Source organism: Gavialis gangeticus, unplaced genomic scaffold, assembly GCF_001723915.1.
Source record: "Gavialis gangeticus isolate Ggan-Ray unplaced genomic scaffold, GavGan_comp1, whole genome shotgun sequence".
Lineage (NCBI taxonomy): Eukaryota > Metazoa > Chordata > Crocodylia > Gavialidae > Gavialis > Gavialis gangeticus.
Window position 1 is genome coordinate 67,459,963 of NW_017729025.1, and position 14,209 is coordinate 67,474,171.

The 14,209-nt window shown below is 38.8% G+C and overlaps 1 long non-coding RNA gene across 1 annotated transcript in view; it reads left to right on the forward strand.

Moving 5' to 3' along the window:
• The first annotated feature begins 5,630 nt into the window (after window positions 1-5,630).
• Window positions 5,631-14,209, forward strand: part of LOC109298695 — an 18,725-nt gene continuing 10,146 nt past the window's right edge. Inside the window, exon 1 of the long non-coding RNA XR_002097680.1 lies at window positions 5,631-5,733. This is a non-coding gene — a long non-coding RNA (uncharacterized LOC109298695). The remainder of the gene's footprint in view (window positions 5,734-14,209) is intronic.

Below are 14,209 nucleotides of genomic sequence, written 5' to 3' on the forward strand. Positions count from 1 at the left end.
TGGCCCTGCAGAAGGAAGGGTGTATTAGCCAGCTACACCCTGGCTGGATGGAGGGAAGGAAACATGGGCTGGCCCCAAGTGGGGGGAGGAGGCAGGAAGGAGGCATGGCCTGGCACCAAAGCAGCTGTGCAGGGGGAGGGGGTGGGGCCCAGTCCTGCGAGAGGAAGGGGATGTGGCCCAGTCCCAGCCTAGCCAGGCAGAGGTAAAGGGAAGAGGACAATGGGGGAAGGGGACATTAGATATATATATAGATCTCTGAGACTGGTTAGTTTATGAGCTTAGAGGAAAATAAGTTTCACTTGCTAATATTTTAGCATTTGTGTGGAAAACCAATAGTCATTTATGCCGTATGTTAAAGATGAGGCTTATACTTTAATTGTCAATTTATTTCAGTACAATGTATAGTTCTTTTGTATGTTATTGGATGATTAAATGCCTAATATAAAAACTAGAGTAGTTGGGAAATTATTTGACAACATTCTTTTTCATCCGAAAATGAAAGCTTTTCAAAACAAATATTTCCCTAGAAAAGGACAGTATCCATGAATTATCTAATTTCAGAACATTTTTTTCAAAAAGCATTTTGAAATTGTTAAAACACCCGCTTTCCACATTTTCTAAAAGCTCCTTTTTCAGCTGAAATGAATTTTTACTCTAAGTTTAAGTTCATATATTGTGAAAAAGTCTAAATTGAAAGAAATATTTCAATTGATTCCATTCAATTTTTTCCAGATTTCTGATTTTATCAAAAAAATTGAGATTTTTTTTTTACTCTTATCTCAATTCAACGGACAAAATTTTCAGAAAACTGGAAAATTTTCCTTGGAAAGGTAACCTATCTTGCAATCAGCTCAAGGCAGAACTTATTCAAAGGATAAAATGAAACTTACATGAATTTTCTAGTTTTTGGACATGTTTAAAAATAATGTCACTGCATTTTTCTATGTATTTTGCACAATCATTTCCTCAGGAGTAAACCATACAAGAAACATAAATCCAAATCATAATGGACTTATGAAGTGGAGAAGAGGATTAGGAACCATGTTGTCTCATGTCTACCACTAATTTGCTTTTTGATCCTATGTAAGTAATTTTCACTTGTCCTTTTTGTGCCTCAGTTTGATCTATCTGAAACACTAGTCTAATTAATATACAGAAAATATATGCCCAAAATCATGTTGTGAGACTAATTAATATTTGTAAAGCATTTCAGCATCCTAGACTGATGGTGCCCATATTAATATTAATTATTTGGTCCAACTGTAATGCAATTACTCTACTTTTTTCTGTACATTTAAACTGTAGAATATCTTCTCATGGTGCATCTTTCCATCTGAGTCTCCTTTCTTAAGCAGAGGAAATATAAAGGAATGAGGAACAAGGGGTCTATATAAAGATAATGCAATACAAAATTATATAGGATTATGTAGTACCATTAGGATATCTTTAACCAGTACAACTTTTTAAGCTAAACACTTTGTGAATCATATTTTTAATAACTGATATCATAATACTGAAACACATGCATTTTTATTTAACATTTGTGTCATGTCTTATTGCATAGATTATGATGTTTTACATTTTAATTTAAGTTTTTTCAGTAGTTATTGTAACACTAGCATTACAGCCCAGAGACTTTATCAACGCATACAAACATAAGTCAAAATAGAACCATATTGGGCAGTATAAAGCTTTGGAACATTCAACTAATGATAATGAAAACTAGCTTATAAAAATTCAAACAGCATTTTGTGAAACTATTATAAAGCTAGAAGCTTGGGAATTAGACAGAGTACCCACACAGTAGGAGAGTACAAATGAACACCTACGCAGATGGCTGCTATAAGAACTGAACAACCACCGTGCTATATAATAGAAAGAAGCAAAATGAAGTGCCGATTGTAAGTGGTGCTTAACTTTATTAAGCCAAAAGAACACTATTACTGAAAGTCTGTATCTGACAAAGGGAAATTACTTTGTTGTAATCATGTTCATGAGCTGTCTTGTATAGTCAAAGGCCTGCCATTCATTTAAATTAAACTGTAGCCTTTAAAATGTTAATTAGATGTTACAGCCAGATGCAATATTGAAGAACCTTTAATTTATAAGTTTCAACCATTTTTCTTGAAACATTCTCACATGTTTGTAACAGAACAACAGGCATGGATTTGTGACAACATCAAAAGACTAGCTTGCCATACATACTCCTTTTGTTGTCTTTGATTGCACTGCTATATATATTAGTGAGTATGCACAGTAAATACCTCCTTAAAGGATATACTTCTAAAGCTAAATTAGAAAAGAGAACATGATTATATATCAGTTTAAAAAATGAGTTTTAAGACATTGTTCTTCCTTTGGGTGTTAGCAAAAATTAAATTAATGGACACAAGATACTTTAACTTTCCTTCACCACACCATAAAAAAATGCTTAAACTATTCCTAATTTACATGGACAAATTAGTTCAATAGGACCAATTGTAGTATAATGACACCAACTGTTTATAAAAACAAAACTATTAAGCTGACAAAAGCATGCTCAAACAGCCATATTGATAGTAGTGCAGAGCACAAATTGAACCCTTCCACCCACCCAGGAATATAAATCAGATCATGCATTGCAAAAGAAAATGGTTATAATGTTTTCTGCAAATTAAATCTCTATAAAGCTCAGAAGCTGAAGAAAACCGTAGGTTGAGGGTCTACATTTTTTCATACACTTACATCAGGCTTCTCATAAAAGCTTACCACAAATTCCAGCAGTCCTCAGTCTGGATTTCCAAAGGTGTTGAGCACCTGCAGTTCCCATTGACTTTAACTGGTCAGCACCTTTGAAAATGAAACCCTTAACTTTTCAAAAATAACAGTAATGAAAAAAAAAGAAAAAAACCCCTAGGATATTTTAACATGCCATACGTAAATACAATTTTGGAAGGCTGACTTTAAAAGGCTTGATTAAATAGGAATTTGAACTTCTTTTGGTTGTATGCCTCATGGCTTACATCTTACAGAGTTAACCCCAAAGGTGCATGATCCTTACCATTCCAGTCCTTACTTTTTACTAATATTATACCAAAGTGGAACTTGGTATGCCAAGAATAATAGAATGAAGTATATGTGAAATTAAACCTTAGTAGCACATTGCCATTTTTGTTTGTATCTTTCTCTGTTCTTACTGTTACATATTTACTTTAGTTGATTCTCTTCATCTGCTAGTTATGTCTGCCACAAGACACCTCCCATCCTACTATCTGTATTACATTTGCTACCTCATTAAAAAACAGAAACACTGATCTGGAGTGGAGAACGAGCAGCAATGTCATTAAGGAGTGGAACAAGTTATTGACTTTAGATCATGCTTTTGAAGCATGTGGTGGGATAGGGATAGAATTAAATTCCTTGAGGCCACAGTCCAAGTGCACATATAGTCAAAGATAACATGAATATAGCAGATCCAGAAATGCAAAAGTTTAGAACCAGAATAGATTCCACCAAGTTTAAAGGTGTTCAGAGAAGGGGCTCATGGAATAAATAAAAATGCTTGAATTTTCTAGTGCAAATGCAGCATCAAACTAACCCAGCTCCCATTGACCGTCTATTTGCTGAGTGTTTTTAAAAACCCTCCAAGAATGCTTCATTCATACTGGAATAATTATTATCAGACATCTATACTGCATCTAATATATATGGGAATGCAATCATGAAGATATGTCCTGTTCGCTTGCTAGTACACCAAATATAGCAAATGTTTTTTGGTGCACATCCAGTCTCTGTATTGGGTGTTTTTATTAGAGCAGCACTAGCCTAATAGCAGCAACATGATTTTTTTTTCAGTATTTGGGATGCATTGAAGAGGAGTGAGTAGTTTGGCATGTTTTCATGATCAAACTTATTTTACCACAGTCCAACAGAGCGTAGATATGACATTAGGAACCAACAGTAAACATCAAATGACAATCCATCTGAACTTCCCCAAAGTTTGGATCTGGGGACATGGGGATTTGGTTAGGACATATACCTGTTTCTATCTTCACATGTTTTCAAAGTTGGAATTAGTGTGTTTAGCATGAGTACAGACTGCAGAATTCATTCTAAGTAAATATATATTTAACATATTCTGGCATCATTGGAAAAAGCCTGTTAATTTTTTTTTAAAGGGCAAGAAGGTTGACTTATGTTGTGGAAATAGGAGTCTATTTTACACTGATATATACCTTTTGGATCTTTTGGATGATACCAAAAAATAGATTAATTCAGTAATACAGTAAAAGCTGTGTTATCCGGCACTTTACCATCCGGAATGCTCCGTTAACTGGCATGTGTCATAGACGCCATCTGTTGTTTACGACAGTGGGTTGACACAGCAAAAACGAAACCAGAAGTCCCACCATGGCACTTCTGGTTTCGCCAAGTCCCACTTCTTTCTTGAGGACCACAGCCTGGGGCAAAGCAGCCTGCATGGGTCCCCCATCCCTGTCCCCCAGCACACTGACACCAGGGAGTGAAAACCCTGGCACACCAGCAAAGACGCCACCAACCCACTGGAGATAAGCTCACAGACAACCAGCATATTTGATTAACTGGCACCCCCCATTCCCCAGGGATGCCAGATAACAGAGCTTTTACTGTAGTAGGCTAGGTTGGAAGTTGTCGTGGCAAAAAGAAAATGCCCAGAATATGAGAAATGAGCAAACTCTTTGACTTAGGCACAAACGCCCTTCCTCAGGCATAGGGAAACTATGCCTGAAAAAGGCGTTTGTGCTCAAAAGCTTACAAAGATCATTGTTTTCCAACTATTCAGCTGGTCTAATAAAAGATATCACATCTATCCAAAGAACCTTGCCTGCCTATGTACTTAGACCAACACGGCTACAACCAACAACCCAGAAACTCTTTGACTTGACCTTTAGGACTATCTGAACTCAACTTCAGTTCAAATTGAAATCATTCCATCAATTAGCAGAGGTTTGATGACATACTGTTTGTTTCACAAGCTGCCCAGAGAAGATTTTTGTGATGTTTTCACTTTCTAGTATTGATCAATTCACACAGCTGCATAATTGAAGTTTGATGCTGCTTTGCTGGGATGGATCACGTTGGGTGAGTAACAAGGTGGAAGTCACGTGCTGTTTGTTTCTCTTCTGTCTCTAATTGGTTCACAGTTCCATTTGAACAAAGAAATAAGTCTAGTTCTGCAGAAGCCATTTTTCCTTACATTTTTGACCCACCTCAAACCTTGGAAAGAAAAATATCCTCCTAGCTCCTGAGATTTTGACTTTGACAGCCAGCTTCTTAGAACTTTTTACTGCATCTGATGCCCCAGTCTTGGGAACTGTGTGATCATTACTTTATATTTAGTCTGATATAATTATATCCCACATATAGAAGAGGAAAAAAATTCTGATAATAGTATTTTTGTATTATATATGAAATGCTAGTTAATTTATGTATATAAAGAATAGTTTCCCAAATTTTGTGGAGCTAGCCTTATGACTTTTACTTTTTGGGGGGTTAGATAGCAATTCCAATAAATGGTTAGAAAGGCAGATATTTTACACTAAAATCATAGTTCTGTTTTTGCATCCAAATTTGTACCTATGCTTTCTCTTTTTCCTCTCTTTCAGGAACCTTGAATCTCAGTAGCACTGACAGAGCCAAAAGAGCTTGTTCTAGCCTATCTCCCAAACAGGGTAGGCAAGACAAAAGGACTCTCCAAGCCCTCTACTTCCTCAAGTAAAACACCTTATCAACAACCAACCTTATAGGACAGTTTGATTTCAAGCATTTGCATAGCACCCATCAGCATAGCATTTAGGTGCTCTGCAGTCTTTCATGCCATTGATAGCTACACTATTGTAGCCTTTTGCTTAGAAGCAGCTACAGTTGAGAGTTCTGAATTGTGTGATTTATGCAGTTATAAACAGCATTAGTCTACTGCACTAAGTTTAGTTCATGCGTTTCAGGCATATGTAATTATAGCACAAACACCAGTTTATTGTCACCCCCTCTACACCTCATGTTGATGTTTCCATAAAAACAGTGCTGATTTTTTCTTCAAACATTTAGGTAACTCTTGAATTGTGTTGTGCACAGTGTTTTTATTTTAAGTGTTATCAGGAAAATGAAGACAAGCAAGGTATAATACAATACTCCTATTGCCATTCTCATCTAAAAAATCTAGACACTTGAAAAGGTATTTTTGCTTCCTTTTTAGCTCCCCATTTTTAAAGATGATATAATATAATATTATGTCAGGCCAAAGAAAACTAATTACTTGCTTAGTTGGTAACTCATCTCCCAGTAGATCCTGCTTTTGGTACATTTTACCACAAACAGTCAAGTGTGTTTTTCTCATTTATACTCATGCCTGATCCTCCTTCCCCCCCAAAAAGATTTTTTTTTGCAAATATTTATTTAGAAAACATAGAATTCAGCAATATTTCCAGTACATGTTAGTTCTTGAATACTGTCACTTCTCTATAAAGCAAATATTAGCCTTTTAAAGGAGTCATATTTCCAGGATCAGGTGGGAAAGACAGAAGTGTTGGATGCACCTCACTGCACTGCTGTTCATCCTCAACACTTTGCACAATGTGAGAATGTTTAATAATTCCAACCCAGCCTACAGATAAGAATCTCTGGTGTCACATCACAACTGACAGTGCTGGTGTGAGATTTGCAGTAAAACAATATTCCAGCTGTAGCTTTCATTTACAGAAATAAAACAGCAGAATGGAAAGGGGGCGGGGGGAGAAGATAAACATTTTAGTCTTTTAGCAACGTTTATACAAATTATAGTGGAGCTACTAAAAAGTGAATGTTAAAAAGCATGAAAAACTGAAAGCAATTTGATTGTAGAGCTTGTTCTGCATTTTTCCAGATCTTTTTTTAAAAATACCCAGTTAATGTTTCGCTCCTAAGGACATCCAATACAGGCAGATCACCAAATATAAATAAGCTCTTTCCCAAATAAAGTGTGTGGCAACTGTGGGACAGGCGGCCCTATTTTTCTCCCATTAATCACTAGAAACTTCACACGCAGGAAAAGTCTCAAGGGATATTTCTGGCTGGGAAAAAGATCCTCCCTCCTCTGTTCTAATCAGTCCATCCCATCTGTAATGGCTTTAGAAAATTGTTAATGACATAAAGTGACAGTCGAAGGGCTTTTTGGTCTGTCAGTATAGAGTTTCTATGAGCTCTCTAACAAACTACTACATACAGTTCTCAAAGCTTCTGGAAAATGATCTGGATTACGGAGGAATAAATTTGATATGTTAGCAGTCACAACCAGGAACTGAAAAGAAAGGCTTCCTTAATGCTGTTCTTTCAGGCTATAATGGGAAATACTAAGATAAATCTGGCTGTGAGACAAACCACATAAGAGGGCTTCTAACACTCAGAATATAGATCTGCATTATAGAATGTGTAAAATATACATGCATGTGAATAAGTTAAGAATAGGAACTTAAACAAGTCTTTTGTTAATTTGCATTGCATTCTGAATGCAGCTGTAAGGCTAAAAACCTACTACTTGCACATTAAGACTCAGTGTAATAGCATTATATTAAGTACTTGAATTTACGTATCTTAAAGAATATGCATGCTACTCAAATGTAAATGAGCATCCAAACCCTGAAGCCTTTACTCAGGTTAGATTCTTGTTGTTTATTGGGTAAGGATGGCAAGATTGAAATAATTAATTACATTAAATACATAAAAAATTAGGATCATTTGCTTTACATGATAAAACTGGAAAATTCTGCTCTCCAGATCCTAAAACACTGTATTTAATTCAATTATTCCACATCTGAGACATGAGGATAATGCATAATGAAAGTTAGAACTGATGCAATTTGAAGCATGATTCAAAACACCACTAGGAGATCAAAAGGCATAACAGTACTGCTGCAATTATCATAAAACACTCTGGAGCTAGATTCTGACCTCACTTACAGAGGAAAACATTTAAACTGTAGCAAATTTACGTGGACTTACACCGCTGTAAATTCAATCAGAATCTTGCCACCTTTGCCTTAAGAACCGTCTGCATATTTGTGCAGTCAAATCCATTTGGAATAGGTGAGTTGTAAGTATGTAAAGGGAATTTTGCCAGAATTTTTAAAGACTAATTTTATTTGTCTACAGCAAAACAGTCTCTTTCATATTAATTTTTAATTTTCAGAAAATTTACTACATTCATGCGTCACAGGCATTGACAATGTAAAGACTGAACTCCTCACATGTTTAAATCATTCTAGGGTAAGTTTCTATGGAGAAATATTATACTCTGATCACTTTCACAGCCAAGATATAGTTTAAACAACTAGCTGGCACTATGCTCAGAAAGCTTGCAGGTGAAAACTGTTCTTTTCTGTTTAGGTGCTCTCTTTCCTGGGCACCATGGCATTTGGCAGTCTAATAAAGTAACACAGAAATCCTTAAAAGATGTTATAAAGGGCACAGTAAATTACTCACAAAACTTTTGGCTAATATAATGGTAATCATAGGGTGCATCTATATGTGCCATTAAGGTGATGTGATAAACTCCAAAGCAATTTGTGTGGGGGAAAGCTGCTTCTGGGCTCAGCATTTACACATGGGCCCAGGACCACAGCACTTTGAGCCTGGGTGGAGCAGCCCTGGGCTGGCAAGAGGCCTGGGGGTGGGGGTCAGACCCAGGCTCCGGCTGGCAGTGGCAGGTGCAGAGGGGCTGACTGGGGCACCAGCGTGCTGAAGTGTGGGGCTAGACAGCAGGCAGTCCCCATACTTTAGCACCTTTGTGCCCCAGCCAGCCCCTCTCACCACCTACATATACATTCGAGTGGAGTAAGTTACTCTGCTGTAGGACAGTATTGTCCTCAACAGTAGTTAATTAATTTACTGTGCCCTAATACACATAGCGTAGTAGCATCTTGTGTAATAGATAAACCCACAGAGATTTAAATTACGCCATTTAGGCATTGCCTAAACACCCCTGAGAAATCATAACTCAGATTCCCTTGGGGAAATCCAGGAAACTGCCCTAAAACTGCCAATTCAGCCAGGGCATTAACCTAAAATTGGACAGTCTTCTAGAGCTGCATAGCTACCATAGCTGTCACCAGAAAAGAGAGAATTATATGCCAGTAATCTCTGGCTGCTATAATAATCTTTAGGGTTGTTACAAACCATTGAAATTTAGAACTGCACTCAGGCTGCTCTAGATTGTGCTATGGGACACAGGCTGACTGAAGATTCCCATTAACCATCTAGCAGAGGTACCACAGTATCTGGGTCTGCATCCGTTAATCAGTTATTGCTATGGGTAATGTAGTGATTCTCCACGTGCATAGATTTCATGTTCATTAGCAAGGAAAGATCAAGGTGTTCTGATCTAAAAATTACAGAGAAATTTCTATTAGTTGAAGCAGCATTAGGACTTTTATTTTCTTACTGATTTACTAGGAAGAAACATAATTAGAAACCCTTGCATTTCAGTAAAAGGAAGTGCCATATACATATCCACCTTAATGAACAACAGTATTATAGCAATCTAAAGGGTCTAGTATGAACTATTCCTACTGCAAATGTGTGTAGGATGCTATTTAGGATCTTAGGGCAGCTATAGACGTGCTCTATGATAGAAGGGAGGCACTTTAATTAATTAAAGTGTCCATAGTGTCACATATATTCAGTGTCCCGTGTTTCAAAATGATGGCAGGGCCACTTTAGCTAAAGCTCATTGAATGAGCTTTAGTTAAAGCACCCCTGCTGCCATTTTGAAACATGGGAATGCTGAATAATGTGATGCAGAGTCTGCTGTAGCAGACTTGATTAATCAACCCTGCTCCAATGCCTGGTATTCAGGAGAGGAGGTCTGTCATGTTTAAAAGTGCCCTTATATCCTAACTGAAGAGATTAGACTAGTTTGAATAACTTTCCTCATGGCCTCCCCCTAGGCACAGCTCAAAACTAGTACTCTGAATTCCTCTTTGATGTACCAGTCAATTATGTTTTTGAAATGTTGTCCTTAGTTGGCTTCCATAACTATGTCCTTTTTTGGTTCTTCCACTCCCTTTATAATTACCCCTTCACGAAGTCCTTGAGTACCCTCTTCATCCTGCCTCCAACTCTTTATGAGGACATCCTATATAGCTCTGCTCTTTGTCCCTTGCCATCTGTCTCCACACTTTTTCCTGGGTAATCTCATCTGCAAACACAAATTCAAGTACCATCTCTATGTAGGTAGTTCATGGATCTACCTTTCTACTCCACACCTTTCTCCCTTGCCCAAATAAAAGTCTCAGTGGGCGCATCTACATGTTCATTAATGTGACGTATCATGGCACATTAAGTTTAGTACCTGTTGTTATAGGTACTAATTGTAATGTGCCGTAATTGCAGAGTAGTGCTGGTGCATGTTTTTTTTGTGATGCTAATGTGCAGTAAATGCTAACGTGCAGTAGACTAATTCTACTGCACATTAGCACAGTTCTTGCCTGCCACCCTAGTGTGCAGAAGAATTAGTCTACTGCACATTTAGCATCTTGTGTAGACATACCAAGCTTGTCTCTGATAGTTCCTCCTTTCTAAGCTGTCCTCCTAACTTTAACTTAGTTAAAAAAAACACTTCTTATTCTCCAGGAGCACTCTGACCATGTAACCCGTTTCTTTACATTGTTCTCTATATCTATTATACCGGTGGTGGGGGCTGTGCACTATGGACACCCCTACTTCCCTTCATGCCCCACAAATACCACACGCCCACACTCTGCCCCCTCAACTCCTCCATATATATGCCCCCCAACATAACCTATTGCCTCCCATCCACAGCCACACCCCCACACAAACCCACCACACCACACCATATACACATATCCACCCCAACCCCCCATGCACAGTATGCAAGAGTAAGACTTTATTTTTCAGTTATTATGTAATCACCTGTACATACACTACCCAAACACAAATCATGACAAATGTTTTTTGTAATAAAATGTAAATATGTTATAGTAGGTGTTTGACTTTATTATATGATTGGTGGGGGGGTTGGTTCCAAGTTGGCAATTCTCCCCTCCCAAAAGGAGTACTTCTTGGGGCCAAGGGGAGGGACTTCCAGTGGCAAAGCTCAGAGGGTAGAGCTGGGACTTCCAGTCTCAAGATGGTGACTAGCGGAAGGGGTACCTGTGGAGGGACAGAGCTACTCTTGCAGCCCTCAACAGCACACCAAAGCTAATTAAGCAGCCCTCCAGCCAAAATAATTGCCTGTCCCTGTACTAAACTGTTGGTGTCACTGTCTATCATATTGATAAGCATCATTTCATTGTTTCCTTGTACTCTTCTGCCTCTGTTTTGTCTCTTGTCTTGTACTGAAATTGTAATGTTTTTTGGGTTGGGTTCCATGTTTTGTTCCATTTCTGTATGGTTCATGATATAACAGAGTCCTATTTGTGGACAAGGACCAAAAATGATAATATAATAAATACTAGCATCTCCTGCTTGTTGTATGGTTTGGCTCATGGACTGTACAGGAAGACAGTTTATTGGAATTTGGTAGCATGCTGGTAGGGTGTGGTAAGGACATGGCCAATAGTCATGTGATTGTGCATATCCAATTGTCACAAACCATACATGTCAAGCCACAAGAGATCAAAGCCATGCATACTACTGCTATATTTGGTGGACTCTAAGTATGTCTGTATAGGTCCTTCAGATGTGTCATCCATAATGGAAGGAATGTACTAATTCCTTATTTAAAGGTCTTCCACTGTGACTTAGCACAGAGCATCAACATTTCATGATCAAGTCTGTTTTAGGAAGACAATATTACCTATTGTGGCAAATACAGGCAAATATTGAGTTGCTTACCGTGATAACTATCTTATAATAAAATCATAGTGTAAATTGGCAAAATGTAGTTAGAACATGTTACCTGATCAAAACAATCCTTCGTTTTCCCACTAGGGTTTATCCTCACCAGTTAATACCAAGTTCAGACTATAACTGCCTGTTTTATGGTTTTATAATGATAAAACTATAATGACATTGGAAAAGTAAAAATAATATGATACCAAAAAAAAATGTTGATAAAAAAGCATTTCTAAGCATTGCTTGGAAAAAAACAGGATCCCTGTTTGAGTAATTGTCAGGAACTCTGCAACTTGTAAAAGTACATCTTTAAAATAACACAGTAAAGAAACCCCAAGGAATGCAATACCAAATGAAAATGTTTTTGATAGCTGGAACATATTTCTAAATTGATTTTGTGCTTTATCCATAGATGTCATCAATTCATTTCCCCCATGTTATGTCTCATTCCTATTTTACTAAATGACGTTCCATTGCTAACTGTTTATATATTAGTCACTACCCATACTTCAGTTTTTAATATCAAAGGCTTTTTACTTGATATTTTAGGTAGGCTATTATCACCAGAGTAAATGTACTTCTGTGTGTGTGGTACAGGAGCATGTATTAGTAGAACCCATTCTAAAATAGCAGCCCATTGCATTTTGAGTATTTTCCACTGCTGAATGAACTAACTCAAGGTGGGGGCGAGAGTTGTTCTTTGAATTTTCTTCATTCTCTGACCATAACTCATGCTTTTATTAATTTCTGGAAAAGATGTCTGCTCTTCCTCTTCATAGCTTTCAATAAATTTGTGATTTAATTCTGTGACCACTGAATAATTATTAACTCTGAATAAGTTGCTAACTCTTTTTTTACATAATGCACTATCAAGGCCTCAGTTTCCCTGTCAAAATTCATTTTAGATAACCCTCCATCAAGTTCCCCTGGAAAAAACAGGATTACTTAAACTTGTGCAAAATGGATGAGAAGTCCCAAAGCTTTGGTCTTGGGGTGGGGGGAACAAATTAAACCAATTAACCTGTGTTAAACCAAACCAAGCAACACCCACAAGTACAGCCCAGCCTAGACTGACAAGCAGAACATATACGCAGATAAGCAACAGGGGCCAGGGTAATGCTGAAAGTAGGGGGCCAGTGCACACATCCTCAGGAGGCCTCAAATGCCTCTACACAAAGGCTCATAATATGGGAAACAAGCAAGAGGAACTTACCCTCCTGCTAACTGACACCAACCCAGACACAGTGGGGCTCACTGAAACATGGTGGGACCCAACACATGACTGGGCGGTAAATATCAAGGGCTATAGGCTGTAAAGGAGGGATAGGACAGGAAGGAAAGGTGAGGGCATGGCGCTCTACATTAAGGAGGAATACACATCCTCGTCAATTAGCAAAGAATCAGAGGAGGGGCACTCTGAAGTGCTCTGGGTTAGAATACAAGGCAGTCGAAGGGAAAGGGACTTAACGGTGGGGGTCTACTACAGACCACCCAACCAAGGGGAAGAGCTAGACCAGGAATTCTTATGTCAGCTCACGGAGGTAGTTAGGTCAAAAGGATGTCGTCATCATGGGTGACCTGAACTTTCCAGACATCTGCTGGGAAAAGCAGTCAGCCAAGTCTGACCACTCACATAGGTTCCTAGCTAGAATGCAGGACCTCCATCTAACCCAGGAGGTGAACAGCTCCACCAGGGGAGATGCCTTGTTGGACCTGGTGCTGGCCACCAGCGACGACCTGGTGAGGGGCCTGCAAGTTCTCGACCACCTGGGCGACAGCAATCATCGCTTGCTGGAATTCACCATCCAGCACAAGGTGGCAAAGGCCTACAGCAAGGCAGCAGCCCTAGATTTCAGAAGGCTGGACTTCAATGAGCTAAGGAGAAGAGTCGGGGAAGCACTGAGGTGGGGAGCCAGGTGTCCAAGAAGAGTGGTCGCTCCTTAAGGAGATGATCCTCCAAGCCCAAAGGGAGGTAATCCCAACACGGATCAAAAGGGGCAGGAAGGCGCAAAAGCCCCCATGGCTCACGGAAAGCATCCAGGAGTGTCTCCTAGCTAAAAGGGAGTCGTACGCCCAATGGAAAGGAGGAGCCATCACCAGGGAGGATTATACTGTGGTTGCTCAGGGATGCAGGGGAGCAGTCAGGAAGGCCAAGGCGGAGATGGAACTGGGACTAGCTTCCCAGATCAAGGACAACAAGAAGTCCTTTTTTAAATACATAGGGGGCAAAAAGAAGGTTCCGGGTAATGTGGGGCCCCCGCAGGACTCGCTAGGGAATTTGGTCATCACACCAAACGACAAAGCTAACATTCAATGATTTCTTTGCCTCCATTTTCCTGAGCAGGGACTGGAACAGCCACCC